This window comes from Oncorhynchus keta, chromosome 15 (assembly GCF_023373465.1).
Source record: "Oncorhynchus keta strain PuntledgeMale-10-30-2019 chromosome 15, Oket_V2, whole genome shotgun sequence".
NCBI lineage: Eukaryota > Metazoa > Chordata > Actinopteri > Salmoniformes > Salmonidae > Oncorhynchus > Oncorhynchus keta.
The window spans coordinates 36,378,778-36,397,281 of record NC_068435.1 but is presented as its reverse complement, the minus strand read 5'-3'; positions in this window follow the sequence as shown (position 1 = coordinate 36,397,281).

The following is an 18,504-nucleotide window of genomic DNA, read 5'->3' as shown; positions in this document are numbered from 1 at the left end:
GTTTATCCATCCTCTGTTCTCAGTAGTCACAGTGGTAAATCCCAGCAACAAATAAATATGTATTTGGGTTTATTTGGCTTTTCTATAACCAGCTAATTTTCTTGGGAACAGTAATATTTAGACAACATGATGCCATGTGTGTTGTTTTTACATAAACAGCCACTCCTTTCCCTTTTTGCAATATATCACACCTGAAAATATTTTAACCACAAATCTCAATGTCCTTACTATTCAGCTAAGTCTCTGTTCGAACCATAATATCAGGGATTGTGTCCTGCACTCAGATATGAGGATGGTCCAACTGAGATACAAACAAAGACACAGCCAGGAGTACACTCAGACTAGCTTGGAACATTGAGTAGCTTTTTTTACCTCTTATCAGGGTGTTTGACAGTGAGACCTTTGTGAGAGGTTTTTATGAGAGGTATTTCCTCCGCACACTGTTTCAGACTAGAAGGACAGACAAAGAAACATAGACAGAAAGAAAAGAGAGAGACACACAAAGCAATAAACAGACATTCAGTGTTGGAAGACAGCCATGGGAGTTGAGGAGCAGAGGGACTCACTCCACTAGACCTCTCCAGAAGGAACGGGTGAAAGATTCCCTCAGGTAAGATAGTAACATTCCATTAGGCACAAACGGATTGAATCAATGTTGTTTCAATGTAATTTGTCAACGTATTGTGATGTGGAATTTAGTAAAATACATTGGATTTGCAAAAGTCATCAATGTAGACTGATTTAGAGGGTGAAATTTCAACAACGGGATTATGTCATGGTAACCAATTTTCAACATAGACAAACCTTGCATAAATGTCTCTCCAATTAAGAACTCAAGACATTCACTATAGCGAGCAAATGATATATAAAATATACTTTATCAATCATATATCATCAATTATGCTTTCTAGGCCCATGTCTTCAAAAGCTATCATTTCATTTCAACCCAGGATTCAACAAGAAAATTGAAAATATGTCATGCATAGGTGTAATAGGTGGCAGGGAAGTCAGGCGCAGGAGAGTCAAATGGAGTGTAAATTGGAGTCTTTTAATAAAGTCCAACAAGTATGCTCCATAACACTAACTGTACATAAACAAACATGTGTACGAGGACCCGACGCGCACCTATACAACAATCACACTACACTGACAATAAAACAATCTCTGACAAAGACATGAGGGGAAACAGAGGGTTAAATACACAACAGGTAATGAATGGGATTGAAAACAGGTGTGTGGGAAGACAAGACAAAACCAATGGAAAATGAAAAAAGGATCAATGATGGCTAGAAGACCGGTGACGTCGAATGCCGAGCACCGCCCGAACAAGGAGAGGCAACGACTTCGGCAGAAGTCGTGACAAAATAGGCCTAGGGTTTCAAGCTTTGGTTGATTTCACATTAGTAATAGGTTGAATTCACATCTCTATTGCAACCAAACATCTAAGTTAAAGAATAAGCCTAAGTCAAATCAAACTTTAAATAAAGTTTGATCTGATTTGGGGCTCGATTCAATCTGTATCGTGGAAGTTGAGTATAATAGTGGGATTTAAATTAAAAACCAATGTTCGCAGAGACTGCATTCATGGTAAATGCTGCATATCTGGCTCAATCAGAAATTACCTTGACATTTCAATCGCGCTATAGCACTAAACTTCCGCAATATGGATTAAATCAATATCGAATTTTATTGGTCATATACACATATTTATCAGATGTTATTGCGGATGTAATGAAATGCTTGTGTTCCTAGCTCCAAAAGAGGAGTAATATCTGGCAATACACAACAATGCACACAAATCTTATTCCATCGCTTTACATTTGTGTGTATTAGGTAGTTGTTGTGGAATTGTTAGATATTACTGCACTGTCAGAACAGTGCAGTAAAAGTAAAAGAATAGAATTAAGATATACATAAATATTAGGATTTAGCAATGTTGGAGTCCGAAGTGTATATATATACTTTATATATACAGTGCATTTGGAAAGTATTGAGACCCCTTGACTTTTCCCACATTTTGTTACGTTACAGCCTTATTTTCCTCATCAATCCCCAATAATGACTAAATATATTTAGCAAATATTGCAAAATATATATCACATAAGTATTCTGACCCTTTACTCATTACTTTGTTGAAGCACCGTTGGCAGCAATTACAGCCTTGAGTCTTCTTGGGTGTGACGCTACAAGCTTGGCACACCTGCATTTGTGGAGTTTCTCCCATTCTTCTCTGTAGATCCTCTAAATCTTGTCAGGTTGTATGCAGATCGTCGCTGCACAGCTATTTTCTGATCTCTCCAGAGTTGTTTGATCGGATTCAAATCCGGGCTCTGGCTGGGTCACTCGAGACTGGTCCAGAAGCCACTCCTGCATTGTCTTGTCTGTGTGCTTAGGGTTGTTGTCCTGTTGGACAGGAAAGTCTGAGGTCCTGAGCGCTCTGGAGCAGATTTTCATCAAGGATCTCTCTGTACTTTCCTCAATTAATCTTTTCCTCGATACTGACTAGTCTCCCTGCCACTGAAAAACATCCCTATAGTTAAGTATGGTGGTGGCAGCATCAGGCTGTGGGAATGTTTTTCAGTGGCAGGGAGACTAGTCAGTATCGGTTGCAGGTTTCCTCCAGATGTGACACTTGGCATTCAGGCCAAAGATTTCAATCTTGGTTTCAGAAAATATTGTTTCTCATGGTGAGAGTACTTTAGGTGCCTTATGGCAAACTCCAAGTGGGCTGTCAAATAAATCAAATTAAATCAAGTGGTATTGGTCACATACAGATGTTAATGCGAGTGTAGCGAAATGCTTGTGCTAGTTCTAGTTTCTGACAGTGCAGTAATATCTAACAAGTAATCTAACAATTCCCCAACAACTATCAAATACACACAAAGGGGTGAATGAGAATATGGATACAAGTACAGTGGGGCAAAACAGTATTTAGTCAGCCACCAATTGTGCAAGTTCTCCCACTTAAAACGATGAGAGAGGCCTGTAATTTTCATCATAGGTACACGTCAACTATGACAGACAAAATGAGAAAAAAAATCCAGAAAATCACATTGTAGGATTTTTAATGATTTTATTTGCAAATTATAGTGAAGAAAAAAGGAAGTACATTTCTCCTCCCCCTCCAAAATGTGCCTTGCTTCTGATAATTGCACCTTTACACTTTTCCATTTAATATTTATTCAGTTTTGCTTGCAATTTCATTTTTTTCTATCTTATTAGGTTCACTATCACATTTTCCCATTTCTTCATTCTCTTCTCTTTTCATCATAATACTCCTCTTCCTTGCATATCTAATACTGAGATTCTAATTTTCCCACCATTGACTTATCTTCCAGTAACTTAAGTTGTTTTCCACATTCCTCCTCTCCTAAATACCTTGCATTCATGCACCATACTCGTCCTCCTGTCCCATCATATCTAAACCCATGAAGAATATTAAAGCTGCAAAAACATACTTAATGTCTTTCATACATTTTATTAATCCTTATTTTACCAGAACCAAATCTATCCTTGTTTGTTTCAATTCTCCTAACACCACCTACCTTTTTAAAAATGATCCTTTATTTGGATTTTCATCTGTCCATGCATCTTTAATTCCTTTCTCAGACATCTATTTAAGTAGAATTTCCCTACAGGATTCACATCTCTCTCTTGACATTAAAAGGCACCAACCACAATACTATTCCCCCTCACACAATTGTCTAAATTCCATAAATTACATTCCTCCATTCTTGGGCGCATATATATTAATAATTCTAAATCTCATACACATATATTCAAATTCTATGATTAATATTCTCCCCTTGTTGTATTTATTTGTGTTACATTATTCACTGCATCCTTCTTCAGCAATATTGCGACACCACATGAATTTCCCATTCCTTTATTTACAAAGCTAGGTACTCCGTATTTTGTTAACGTCCAACATACATTCATTATCCCAATGGGTCTCTTGTATACACAGGATGTCTGTTTTCTCCATGTTAACTACACTGTGGAATTTTTCCATATTTCTTAGACCATTAGCATTGATAGACTTTAAATTAATCATTGCATAAATGAAGAGAAAAAAAATGTATATTTCTCATCTACCTGGTTTCATGTTTTTTCCCTCTCCCCTCCTTCTCTTTCACATACGCAGCCGCTCTCCTCGTCCTGTAGCTCCCCCATGTTCTAACCATAATTTCAATGTCCACATCTGCCATGTCCTGTGTGCTCCCTGTGTCGATTGCAGACTCTTGTACAGTTGCTGTCATCAAGCTCCCATTCATCTCGCTGCCTGCAGAGGTACTCACATGAGCCGAGCTTCCCCCCAGTTCCTGCGAGACACCAGGGCTCACACTAAGCCCAACCTTTGAAGGCCTTCTCTCCGTATCACAGAGTCCATACTGCTCCCAAGTAGTCAGGCCTCTGCTCCAATGCTTCCCGCATTCCTTTCCCCACCTCTCCTTCCTCCTCCGCGTCCTCCTCCCTGGCCTCTTCTTCTACTGGCGGTGGTGCAGCTACTCCTGCAAAAGGATCCTGGCTCCCCACCACAGTCACTCCATCTCCACAGGTACACTCCCCCGCTCTCTTCTTACATTCTCCGCAAGAAGCCCTTTCTCTCCCACCTGCACATTCCCTTGCGTAGTGTTCTTGCTTACCACATATGTAACATTTAAATTCAGGGCAGTCCTTTATAATGTGTCCTGGCTGAATTCTGAGTATGACCCTAAAATATTCTCCACCCTCAAACTTGGTAGAATTCGGCAGCGATTGCACAGTGTCTGTAAACTTTACCTTGCAGAAACGCTTGCCATCCACAATATCCGTCCCTGGCCAAACTCTCTGCCTGATGTCGGAGACCGCAGCTACACAGCTTGGACAGTATAGTGCTGTCCTCATGTACACTGGCAGATTCATAAGAGTTCACAAGTTCATCAGTAACCATGTCCTTCGCCATGATCTGTGTTTCCTGAACTGCCTGTTCAGGGGCAGAACGACAGATTTGTACCTTGTCAGCTCGGGGGTTTGAACTTGCAACCTTCCAGTTACTAGTCCAACGCTCTAGCTACGCTACCGCCCCAAGGTCAGTTGTAAATATATATATATTTTTTTTAATACGCCCGATCTCGTCTGATCTCGGAAGCTAAGCAGGGTCAGGCCTGGGAAAACCAGGTGCTGTAAGCTTTTTGCTCCAGTAGAGGGTTCTCTTGTGTCATGCGTGGAGCAACTGCCTTTTATTTATCACCCTTAATAATGTTGTGTTCTTATTGAACTAACTGGAGTTTGTTAGTGTTTCCCTCAAAATCTAAGCAGTGCATTCAGCATTTGTTTTTAGGTTAGGAGACTGTCAATGTCTGTACTCTATTAGGGCCCTGTAAAATCCCTTCAATGTTTTGCCTGATTGTCCGCCCCCCAAGGAAAATTCCCCCTATTCTCCGTTTACATATCCCCGTTGACCGTTTTCGCTCTCAAAATAAACTAGGGGGCACTATTTTCATTTTTTGAAAAATAACGTTCCCAAAGTAAATGGGCTATTTTGTCAGGACAAGATGCTAGAATATGCATATAATTGACAGCTTAGGATAGAAAACACCAAAGCTTCCAAAACTGTAAAAATATTGTCTGTGAAAGCCTGTGAAAAATCCAATCAGGAAGGGACTCTTATTTAGAAAGCTCTGCGTTCCTATGCGTCCCTATTGAGTAGTGAATGAGATATCAACCAGATTTCTTATGAAGCCATATGGCTTCCCTAATGTGTTTAGTGTCACAATACATAGTTTCAAGCTTTTATTTTGAAATATTAGCCTGAACGTCAACATTGCGTCAGTGGTCAGCTGGAGTCTCTCAGAGTGTTTTGTGCATAAAAGACAAATGTGGCCGTTGTTTCCCTCTTTCCTACTAAGAAGCCACCTGTCCCGATTGATATATTATCAAATAGATATTTGAAAAACACCTTGAGGATTGATTATAAAAACACCTTGAGGATTGATTATAAAAAACGTTTGCCATGGATCTAATTTGGAATATTTTTCGGCGTTGTCGTGACTGCAGTTTCCGGTGGATTTCTCAACCAAACGTGAAGTACAAATTGAGGTATTTCGGCTATAAAAATAATCTTTATGGAACAAAATTAACATTTGCTGTCTAACTGGGAGTCTCGTGAGTGAAAACATCCGAAGCTCATCAAAGGTAAACAATTTAATTTGAATGCTTTTCTGATTTTCGTGACCAAGCTTCCTGCTGCTAGCTAGGCATAATGCTATGCTAGGCTATCGATAAACTTACACAAATGCTTGTCTTGCTTTGGCTGTAAAGCATAATTTCTAAATCTGAGATGACAGGGTGATTAACAAAAGGCTAAGCTGTGTTTCGATATATTTCACTTGTGATTTTCTAGTAATATTTTTTGTCCGTTGCGTTATGCTAATTAGTATCAGTTGATGAAAATTCTCCCGGATCCGGGAGAGGGAGTTCCAAGAGGTTATTAATAGAAACATAACACGATTGGAAGTTCTATGTCCACGACAACGTTTAAAATCCTAGCAGGAAACCACTTTTGAGGTCTGGGAAAAAATGAAGAATTTCGATTTTGGGGTGTAGTTACCCTTTAAACGCAAGTGTACGCCAGGTAGAGACCTTGGTTTGGTTAAGCGGTGTTGCTGTAGCGCTCATGTGATTGCGGAGGGTAGGTCAGGGTCAGGGTGTGTCGCTTGTGTATTCAACCTGGACATATTTTAAAAGACTGCCCTGATTTCAGGTGTTTTAAGTGCTGAAACCAGTGACATTATTCCAGAGAATGTGTCGGAGTGAGGGCTAGGGCAATTTGCGGAGGATGCAGGTTAAGAACAGAGGAGTGCAAGTGTGGAGAGGTTTTGGCTGTGGAGAGAAGTCAAGAACTATTCGATGAAGCAGCTGTATCACCGCTTGGGGAAGAAAATTATAGAGAAGAGGACGTGGAGGAGAGCGGAGATGAGGAGAGCGAGAAGGTGGAGAAGCCGAGGGTGGATGAAATAGGGAGCAGCATGGATTCAGAGATGAGAAGAGGGAGTTTTCAGGAGGAGGGGGGGATTGGGCTGGGTGGAGGCACTGGGGACGCACAGGTTTTGAGCGGAGGCTCGGCCCATGTGGATGTCTCGGGAGGAGGTGAAGCGGAGGGGAGTGGGAAGCTGACAAATATACAGGAGACTGAAATGGATACAGAAAGCACAACAGACACGGGAAAGAAGAATTTGAGTTGGTTGGATGAGATTGAATTAGAGCTGATTTCGGATACAGACAGAATAAGAGGAGGCCTGAGGAAGAGGAAAGCGGGGGACGTGAAAAATTATGGAACGGGAAAAAACAAGACAACAGGTAGAAGACAATGAAGGTATATTTTTTATTGAATGTCCCTAAATGTAAATGGTTTAATAAGGACAATGGACACATTTCAAAATATAGTTCAAATGAAGAATGTGGATATCTTGTGTTTACAAGAGACGCATTGGGACAATGATTGTGTATTGAAAGTCAAAAAAATAGAGGGATTTTGTGAATAATGGTAGGGGGAATTCTAGTGGGTTGCTTTTTTATTGAGGAAGGATGTGGTGGACAAAGTGGTACATGTACATGATGATAACAATGGGAGGATTTTAGTTTCAGATTTTAGGTATATGATTTTTAGAATTATAAAAGTTTATGCGCCAAATAACGAAATAGAGCGCAATGTTTTATTTATTGAAGTGGAAGGATGGTGTGTGGGAAATTGCATTGTGTTGGGGGATTTTATTATTGTGAAAATGGACAGATTAGATATGAAAAGGGGAGCTACTTTTAGAAATTATGCATCTAGGGGGGTTTTAAAGAAGATGATGTTTGAGAAAAAAACTTGACATATGGAGAAATGAAAATCCCAACTTATTTAACCTCTTGCTCCTACCTGACACGCAGGCGTCCCATCTCGAGCTCTGGAAATGCAAATGCGCTACGCTAAATGCTAATAGTATTAGTTAAAACTCAAACGTTCATTAAAATACACATTCAGGGTATTGAATTAAAGCTACACTCGTTGTGAATCCAGGCAACAAGTCAGATTTTTAAAATGCTTTTCGGCGAAAGCATGAGAAGCTATTATCTGATAGCATGTAACACCCCAAAAGACCCGCAGGGGACGTAAACAAAATAATTAGCATAGTCGTCGCTACACAAACCGCACAAATAAAATATAAAACATTCATTACCTTTGTCCATCTTCTTTGTTGGCACTCCTAGATGTCCCATAATCACTATTGGGTCTTTTTTTCGATTAAATCGGTCCATATATAGCCTAGATATCGATCTATGAAAACTGTGTGATAAATGGAAAAAAATAGCGTTTCATAACGTAACGTCATTTTTTTGAAAATTCAAAAAGTCGACGATAAACTTTCACAAAACACTTCAAAATACTTTTGTAATGCAACTTTAGGTATTAGTACACGTTAATAAGCGATAAAATTCATCAGGAGGCGATGTAAATTCTTTAGCTGTCCGTCTCGAAAAGATGTCTGGAGAGAGCTCGACCAAAACATCCGGTCGGAGACCGGAGGGAATCGGTTCCCTTGATTCGGTTTGACCAAGAATCAAAGCTGAATCAAATGACAAGACTCTAGACATCGTGTGGAAGCTGTAGGCACTGAAACCTCGGCCTCATGTAATTCGGTTCACTTTGAACAATTCCTGGAAGTGGCGCATGGATATTTATTTCCATTCTCAGTGATCAGATTTTCTTGCACTTTTCGATGAAACGCACGTTCTGTTATAGTCACAGCCGTGATTTAACCAGTTTTATAAACGTCTGAGTGTTTTCTATCCACACATACTAATCATATGCATATACTATATTCCTGGCCTGAGTAGCAGGGCGCTGAAATGTTGCGCGATTTTGAACAGAATGTTCGAAAAAGTAGGGGGTAGGAGTAACACATGGCTTCCACAATGTGTCAACAGTCTTTGTTCTTGGCTTCAGGCTTGTAACTTCAATAACGAATGATAAATATGAGTTTTAGTACAACAACACCAGTTTGGAAATCTGTGTTTGCGCGTGCAATGAGGAGGACGCGCACCTGCTAATATTGCTTTCCTATTGAACATACTTCTTTCCGTATGAAATATTATAGTTTAATTACATTTTAGGGTACCTGAGCACTAACTAGAAACTTACTTTGACTTGTTGAATCAAAGTTTAGGCGTAGATTTTCGGATTGCTTTCTCTGCATGTTGAATGAGTGGATTACTCAAATCGATGGTGCAAACTAAATCGACTTTTTGGGATATGAAGAAGGATTATCTAACAAAATGACACTACATGTTATAGCTGGGACCCTTTGGATGACAAATCAGAGGAAGATTTTCAAAAAGTGAATATTTAATGAAACCTATGATTGTGGAAAATGTTGATGTGGGGCACTGTCCTCAAACAATCTTATGGCATGCTTTCTTGGATTTTGCACTGACATCCGGACTGTTACCCACTCCCACGGATGGATGATTGTGTTTACCAGGTTGGTGCTGCCCGGTTTTTCAGCAAGTTTGATATGCTGAAGGGTTACTGGGAAGTGCCTTTGTCATCAAGAGATCGTGAAATATCTGCTTTTATTATTCCTTCAGGTATTTTCTCCTATTCGGTCAGAAGTTGAGGCCTACGCATTTGTGTGGTTGTGGGTTTTGTTTTCAGGTCTTTGTTAGTTCCTGCTTTTCTTAGGAGTGGGTGAAATACCCCCCTCGGTTTCCCTGCCTCCTTCTCTGTGTTTATATTTGCAGATTGGGGACAGGTGGAGTTGATTGGGTCGTTAAGGTGACAAGTTGCACCTGGGTTTGGGATCACCTAGGTGATAAAAGGTCCTGGTGCCCAGTCTTGCCTCTCTCTCGCTCCACAAGCACCATTTTGTTTTGTGATCTGGTTGATTTGTTTTTGATTAGGTGCACCTTTAACACTTACACACATTTTACATTCATCCATGCATCTCCATTACATCCCTCACATGCCTACTTTCACACTTCACCAGTTAGTTTACTTGTTCAAATCTAGGCTAAGCACTATTCCTCCTTCAACAGTCATATGTCAAACAACATCCATTATTGTACAAGTAATATCCATAATATCCCTCCCGGGAACACTGTACATCTGACTCAGATACAATACTCCCCATCACTTTATTAGCACGGTTAGCGAAAACTTTTGCCAAAATCTTATCAGTATTCCGTGAACTTAAAGGCCTCAAATTTTCCAGCTTCTCCCTGCTCCATTGGTTTTATAATATTTAACAAAACTATGGACAATGATTCTAGAACTATCTGTGCCTGTTCCATGTACACGTCCAACAATATAGGTGCCAAAATATCCACAAATTGATGATTAAACTCACTTTTCAGCCCATCTGATCCCTGACGTTTTTTCCTATTCCTGGCCAAGATGTCCTCCAGTATCTCCTTAACCGTCATATCTTTGCCATACATTTTTCGTTCAGCATCAGGTAATTTAGCATCAATAAAAACTCACTGCAGCTTTGATCCCCCCCCCATTGCCCCCATACATGCACTCTTTTCAATGTTATGTAAAGCAGCCTGAGCTTTCACAAAGCCTGCCACATCATAACCCTCCACCCTATCAACTTTTTCCAGCTCAATGTCAATTTGTTTATTCAAAGCTATCCGCTCCCTCTTTAAAATAAAATTCCTCCGTCTTGCGTCGTCAACCCTCTAATCTTCTCTTTTAGACCATCCCACCACAATCCAATATTTACACATTTAAAACCACTCAACATTTCTCTGTTTAATACAATCGGCAATCATATCAATAGATTTTTCTTCTTTTAGTAGCTCAGCATTCAAACACCATACACCACCCCCTCTAGTAGGCACACTAGGACCCAGCAGAAGCCCAAGAGCGGCATAATCACATAAAACATTTAAATGATACCTAATCTTGTGAACATATTGCACCACATTTACAGCCACTGAACAATAATCAATGCGGCTTTTAGACCTTTTTAAAACAACCTGCCTCCTCAAGAAAGCTCTCTCACCTGGATGCATACCCTGACATACATCACTCAACGATCCTTCATTAGCCACAGCCAGTCTAGCCTAGACAGATCAGAGCACAACAATGTACTCTTTGACATGTCCAGTTTAGTAAAACGAACATTTAAAATCCCCCAACCAATATACAGTTACCCACACAATGTCATGTAGCGCACTAATTTTGGAAGGTATCATTCTGAAACTTTGCACAAGTACTGTTGCCCTCTTGTATTTTTCACTGAAATTGTCCGCATCATCCTATCTGAATGTTTGTTTTATCTTGTTCATTTTAAAGATGATACAAAAAAATGAGTTTTTTTTCATTGTTTTATCTAAACCAGATCTATTGTGTTATATTCTCCTAAATTCAATTCACATGTACACAAACTTCAAAGTGTTTTCTTTCAAATGGTACCAAAAATATGCATATCCTTGGTTCTGTGCCTGAGCTACAGGCTGTTAGATTTGGGTATGTCTTCAGGTGGAAATTGCACAAAGTAGGGGGGAGCTGTAAAGAGGTTTAATTAAAATAGCAACCCCACAAGTCCTCTCCCTACCATTATTAAAATAAAGCAAATCCATCCATCGCTTTCTTATTCCATCCACCATACTGTCAGGCCAGTGTCTCTTGAAGGCATGAAATAACCTGAAGTAGGCTTACTGTCTGGTCTAACTTTTCCATATGTCTTAGTCTCATTAATTTTGACAGATATAACGCTCACCATGAGTAGGAGTATGATGTTTATTGTTTCCATCATCAAGACCCAGTCTTTTTCTTCTTGATCTTGACTTTCCTTCGCTTCTTTCCTCACTCTTTGGACTTCATCTGAGGACACGTTACGCACGTGTCCTTACTCTTCGAGGATTCACCCTTCACCTCTATATTTTTAGGACTAGCGTCAGATATAAAACGTTCATGATCAGCACCCCCTGCACCTTCAGACAGAACCGTGGCCGACACTCCTCCTCCACCCTCCGGCTCAATACCATGCTAGACCCGATTCCATCTGCCACAGTAGATTCATCAACCTCTTCTCCTTCACCATCCTGGCCTCCTTTTTCTCCCTCCCGTCCTCTCCTCCATCACACTCTCTTCTACCACCACCTCCTGTTGTTCCATGTCATCACCGTCTGTCGGCCTAGTACACGTGCAGTGGATGCCCCTCTCACCACACCCATTGCAAGGTCTTCCCACTTTTGCAACGCACTCACGCATAATGCCCTTGTATTCTGCATCGCCGTCATAAAAAAATCCTGGCAATTCTGGACTACGTGGCCAGGCTGAATGCAACTTCGGCACACTTTAACTTGCCTGTCGTGTATCACACGGAATTATTCAGCCCCCTCCAACATCTCGAACTTTGCAGAATCCAGTAGTGAGTGCATCACATCTGTGAACCGGACCTTGCAGAATCTTGTGACATCCGCTATCTCCGTTACCAGCCAAAATGTCTTCTAAATCCTTCCAATTTGGCAACGATAGCATCATCGCTAATATATACGGATAAATTCATGAAGGACGCCACCAGTTCATCCGATGAAATGTCCCTCGCCATTACCATACACGATTTGATCTTCAGTCCATCCATCAGTCACTCCTTCCCATGGACATGCGACATCGTTAGCTCATACTCCTGATCGCCCTCGCATCTGCACCCTGTCACTGCTCAGCATGCCTTCTCTATCCCTCGCAGAAATTCCATCGTTAGTTTACGATTCCCAGTGATATCCACCTCCACAATACAATACAATACAATACAATACAATATATCCACCTCCCTATCATAGGATTTCTCCCTCGATGGTGGTGCACCATGATTATTTACTTCATTACCTGCACTCTTTCAGTTTCCTCGCGATGGTCATAGAAGCCATTGTAATCCATCCGGTTATACAGAGACCTTTCCCCCAACAACATAAACTGGTGAAAATCAACTCAACTAATAATAAAAAACAATTCTAACAAATTGCCAGCCAATATATATATATATATATATATACCAAATAGCAGCAAACAATTCCCTCTCCTACAAAACCAACTTGCCTGCAAAAACGTCTTCAATCACTGACACTGCTTAGCTTCCAAGATCAGATGAGATCGCAGACCAGGCTAGCAGGCCACCCCAGCTAGCAGACAACACAAAACTGAAGACACTGGGAGGAGCTAAGGGAAGACAAAATTATATACAGGAGAGGGGAAATGCAAAACAGAACAAGCAAAAAATAAAAACAAAATATAAATTAAGAAGGAAAGAAAGGAAAAGGAGCAGCGGGCCTGTAGTCTACAACCGAGACTACCTCCTTACCCAGGACAAAATAAAGTAATTGTGAAACAGAACAACAATAATACACTTAACAAAATAAATCCGGCCTATGATCGCCTCTCCGATCAAATGCAGCAACTGTCATAGAAAATACACACAGAACAGATTATTAATATTACTATTATTTAAGTGTTGTGACATTTCCCTTTAAAACAGCTCATTTATATTTGTACAACATTTATACACATAAAAACAGCATTTGAATATTACATTTAAATTGTTAGTCTATGTAAAAACAATAGAAACAACCACAAATTTAAAAAAAAAATATTGTAAAACATCCAATCTATAAAAGCCATTTCAATTGTGTACAAATGATTTAACAAAAGTAAAACATGTTTAAAAACAAACTTTGTTTAAAAAAGTTCTATTCCGAATCCAATAACCGTCCTGTCCTTCGGGGCCCAGAGGAGATCCCTCCCCTAGGCGCATCGCCCTAGGCGCCGCAGTGCTGTCAGGCCGGGACCTTGGGTGTTGTGGGGAACCCTTCGCCTTGGGTTGAGGCCCCTTTCTGTGCCACCCCAGGTCTACCATGGCCACTGCCTGGGGGGTGGACACGTCTCGTTTTGCTACCAGCAGGTTGTGGGATGACCACAATGCTTCCTTCTACAGGCCCCTGGCAGCTCTGCACTCCCAGAGCAAGTGCCTCACCGACTCCTCCTGGCCGCAGCCTGGTCGGGTGTCCTCACCATGCCCCGGGACTGCATAACGGCTCTGACCTGGAGGATCTCGTGGGTGACAATCCAGGACAAGTCCCGTTGACGGTTCAGCAGAGCCGGATGGGCCACGTTGTGCCAAACCGTTGTGGGCTCGCCTGTAGCAAGCCCGTGCACTGGACACACTGGTTCCCGCTCCTGCAAAAGAGAGGACACACTGGTTCCCTCTATCTGTTTTTAATCATCTCTGGTATCAGGGTTCAGCACTGTAAACCGGTTGGAGATGGCCGCCGATGGCCTCTTGTGCTTTCCACCTCCACCCGGTCAGTGACCCTCCTCTTCTTCCTTTTCCCCTTGTACACCATCCCGGACTCTCTATTGTCCTAAGATACCTACCCAGTCGACCCGCTAGCCGAAGACGACCTCAGCTTTCACGAAATGCGTCGGGTAGCCGAGCCGTCTGACATTTCACTCAGCAGACTATCCTCCCAGGCTCCAGTCAGCAGCTCCATCTCCTCCAAAGTCCCATTCGGGACAGACCTCCTTTACTGCAGCTTCCCCTGGGGCTTTCGCCACCGCCGCTGCTGCCACTCAAATTTCCTTAAGAACTTCCTCTATTGGCCGGAGAGGAGAGCCTGCAGCACCTTCCTCGAGGCCATCACCAGCTGCCTCCACATAGGTCCATTGTCTATTTGGGCAGTCTTTAAACAATTGGCCCTGCTTCCCACAGCCATTGCAGACTTGCGCCTTGACCTGGTTTCCCACAGTTTCTGCACTTCAGCAGGTTGCACCCCGTGGCCAAATGACCGAAGCTACGGCAGTGTCTGAATAAAACAGGTAACCCCGGTCCTCTCCAATGGAGAAATAGGCTGGTGGGTGAACAAAATTATTGACTCCTTCTGGATCCCTGTTCAGTGCGACACGGAACTATCTCCTCCCTGACCAGATCCCGTAGGTACCATACCCCAGGACTCACTTTCCCAAACCGGCATAGGAAAGCCCCGAATTCTGTCATCTCCCACATACCTCCCTCCCCGATGGGACAGAGCATGCGTGCCCTGGCGACCCACTCGTACCTGTCACACCACATGAACTGAAACACAAGCCTCACTAGAGGCATCCCCGGACAAGCCGGTAATGGGTAGATGTACGCCAGATACAAAAGAGATGGCAATACATCCACCTTTAGGACCAGGACCTTGTCCATAAAAGACAAAGACCTAGCCTTCCACATTGCCAGCTTCCTCTGTACCATTGCGATACCCATGTTCCAGTTCAGCGTCACTGAGCCAGAGGTCTCAAAATGGACCCTGATAATCCTCAGGGCCCCCTCACAGAGAGATAACCCCCTGGGCACATCCGTCCTGCCGCGCCGTCTTCCGAAAAATTTAACGGAAGACTTTGCATGGTTCAGAACCGCTCCCGACGCTCGGGTGAAGTCCCCAATAATGGCAAGGGACCTTGTCAGGCACGAGTCCTTGCAAAGCAGCAAGGAAGTGTCATCGGCGTACTGCGTCAACTTGACGCGCAAACCACCGCTTCCAGGGATCAACAAGCCCTCCACCCCTGTGTCTGCCCTTATGGCAGCCTCCAGAGGGTCCATGTACAGAACGAAGAGGAGAGCCGAGAGCGGGCACCCCTGTCTGACCCCTGACGAGAGGTCAAAAACGTCACCCATGTGACTATTTACACTCGCTTGGCAACCCGCTCCGACATACAATGTACGGATCCATCCTATGAACTTCTCCCCAAATCCTAATCTACCTAACACCCTGAATAGAAAATATCTATTCACGCGAATCAAAGGCTTTCGCCTGATCTAGCGCTGCTACCATTAAAGGCAGCCCTCTATCTTCAACCCAAGCGATGGGATCCCTGATCAACTGTAGATTCCATCTAATAGAGCGGCCCTCTACCCCACACGTCTGATCCTCGTGGACGACGTACGACGTGGACGATGTAGGGAAGGGGCTGTGCCCACATGTCTGCTTAAACCTTTGCAAGTATCTTGTAATCTACGCACAGCATGGTCAACCGCCGCCAGTTGCCAAGGTCAGTTGCTTCCCCCTTCTTATAAAGAAGTGACAGTACACCAACAGCCATTGATCCCCCCGGGACCCCCGTCTCAAGGATGGCCTTCAAGACTTCGAGGACCACTGGTCCAAGTATACCCCAAAACTTGAGGTAAAACTCAACCGGCAGCCCATCCATCCCAGGCACCTTCCCTTTTCCCATCCTCCTAAGAGCGCTCTCAACCTCTTCTAGTGAGATCTGGGCCTCCATCACGTCTCTAATGTCCTCCGGCAACCGCCGGGACAAGTGTTCTAAAAACACATTTCCCTGCTCTACATCTATTTCCTTTTCCTTAAAAACACCTTGAAAATGGTCAGTTGTCACCCTGACCATTTCCTCCGGTTTTCTAACTATACTACCATCTTCTTCCCTAACGCCATGCATTACCTTCCTACTCTGCCTGACCCTAACCGACTTAAAGAACATAGCGGAACAAGTCTCATTATGTTCTAAAAAGCAATTATGCGCACGCTCCAGGAAAGCTTGAGCCTTCCGCTCCTGCAGCTCCCTGAGCTGTGCCTTTAGGGCTGCGGATCTCTCCCAGTCAATCGACCCGCCGAGGTTGCCTGCCTCGTACTCGAGTTCAATTAACCTTTGGATACGATCCACCTCCCTCCTTTTTTTCCTCTTACAATATCCTATTATATACGCCCTAATTCTCACCTTAACTAAATCCCACCACTCTAACACCCCCTCGCACATGGACTGGAGGCCTTCAAGCCCCCGAAAGAAACCAAAAAAGGTGTCAATGAAAGCTTGCTCCTCCAGCACATCCCGATCTAGTCGCCCAGACAACTGACCCAAAGACGTGCATAGAAAAATGTAATCGAGCCTCCCCTCAACTCCCCTGGAGTTGCGCCATGTAGAACCGGCCATTGTCAAAGCAGTGTGCATGGCAAGCCATTAGCCCGGTGATAGTGCCTGCACTGCTAACCCCCCTACCCCTAAATCTATATTAAAATCACCCCCTATCACTAATTGCCTATTTGTGACACACGGGCGCCAGACAGTCCACCATCTCCCTCCTGTCTGCCGCCACCTGTGGCCCATACACCACCACCAATCTAAACATACAATCCCTTATCGTGACATCCCACCCCTAAAACCCTCCCCTGCATAACAACAAAAGAACCCTCCACCCTTACCTCCCTGTGCTCACACAAAAACCCTTGCCTATTGACATCCACCCCTAAAACCCTCCCCTGCATAACAACAAAAGAACCCTCCACCTTTACCTCCCTGTGCCCACACAAAAACCCTTGCCTATTGACATACACCCCTAAAACCCTCCCCTGCATAACAACAAAAGAACCCTCAACCTTTACCCCCCTGTGCCCACACAAAACCCCTACCCCTGTTGAGTGCACCCCTCCTATACCCCAATCCTAAACCTATTAACATCCCCTCCATCCCTCAGATGAACCTCCTGTAGAAAAAAAAAATCAAAGCCCACACCCTCCAAATAACTAGAAACAGCCCTCTTTACAAAATCCCTTAAACCCCTTACATTTAAACTAACAAACTTAACATTAGACCCCATGATACAAATAATATAAATAAACCACCTTCACCCAAATACTAAACCCAAACAGAAAACAAAACAGGAGGCTCACCCGATGCTCCCCTGCTTCATCACATCCGGCAGGGACGTCTTCTCCTCTCCTGACGTCCCCCCGTCCTCCCCCATCTCTCCAACCCAGGATGCAGGCATGGTGTTAGATCTTGGAGTGCCCTGCATCCCGGGTTCCCCACCAACACTCTCCACTCCCTCCCTGTAGGCTGCTTGGCTGAGAGTAGGGGACCCAATCTCCCCAAACAGGAGTTGGGATCCCCCCCCGGACAAACAGCCCTGATCCATACCCTGGGCCTCACCATCCACCAAAAGACAAGGTGCTGAGGAGAAGAGCGAGGTCAAATAAATATTTCCCTCCCCCATCCCTCTCTTGGCTACCCCCTCCCCATCCACACCCCCCTCCCCCTCACTGCCTGCCGAGCCCCCCCTCCTCTTCCCTTTTTTGGTGTAGGAGGAGACACCACCCCCCTTCCCCGCTAGCTCCTCCACCATTTCCCTCATTTCTTCCACTAGGAAGCTCGACAGGCTATCCCCCAATACCCGCACTCCCTCTCCTCCTCCTCCCCCTCCACCACCAATCCCTCCACTATTGTTCTCTCTCACTCTTCCACTCCCTTGCTTCCCTTCTCCTTTCCTTCTTCTGCCCCTCCTCTTCCCGCTGTTACTCCTTCCTCTTCTTTCCGATCGACTTTACCTTCTGGGCCCACGCTCTGGGCCTGAGATGGTCTTCTTCCCCCATCCCCTGCGCCTGCTCCCCCTCCAACTGCAGACGCGTATGACCTCTGACGAGCCGGGCAATCCCGCCACAGGTGCTTTGTAGATCCCTCACCTACAACCCCTCCAAGGC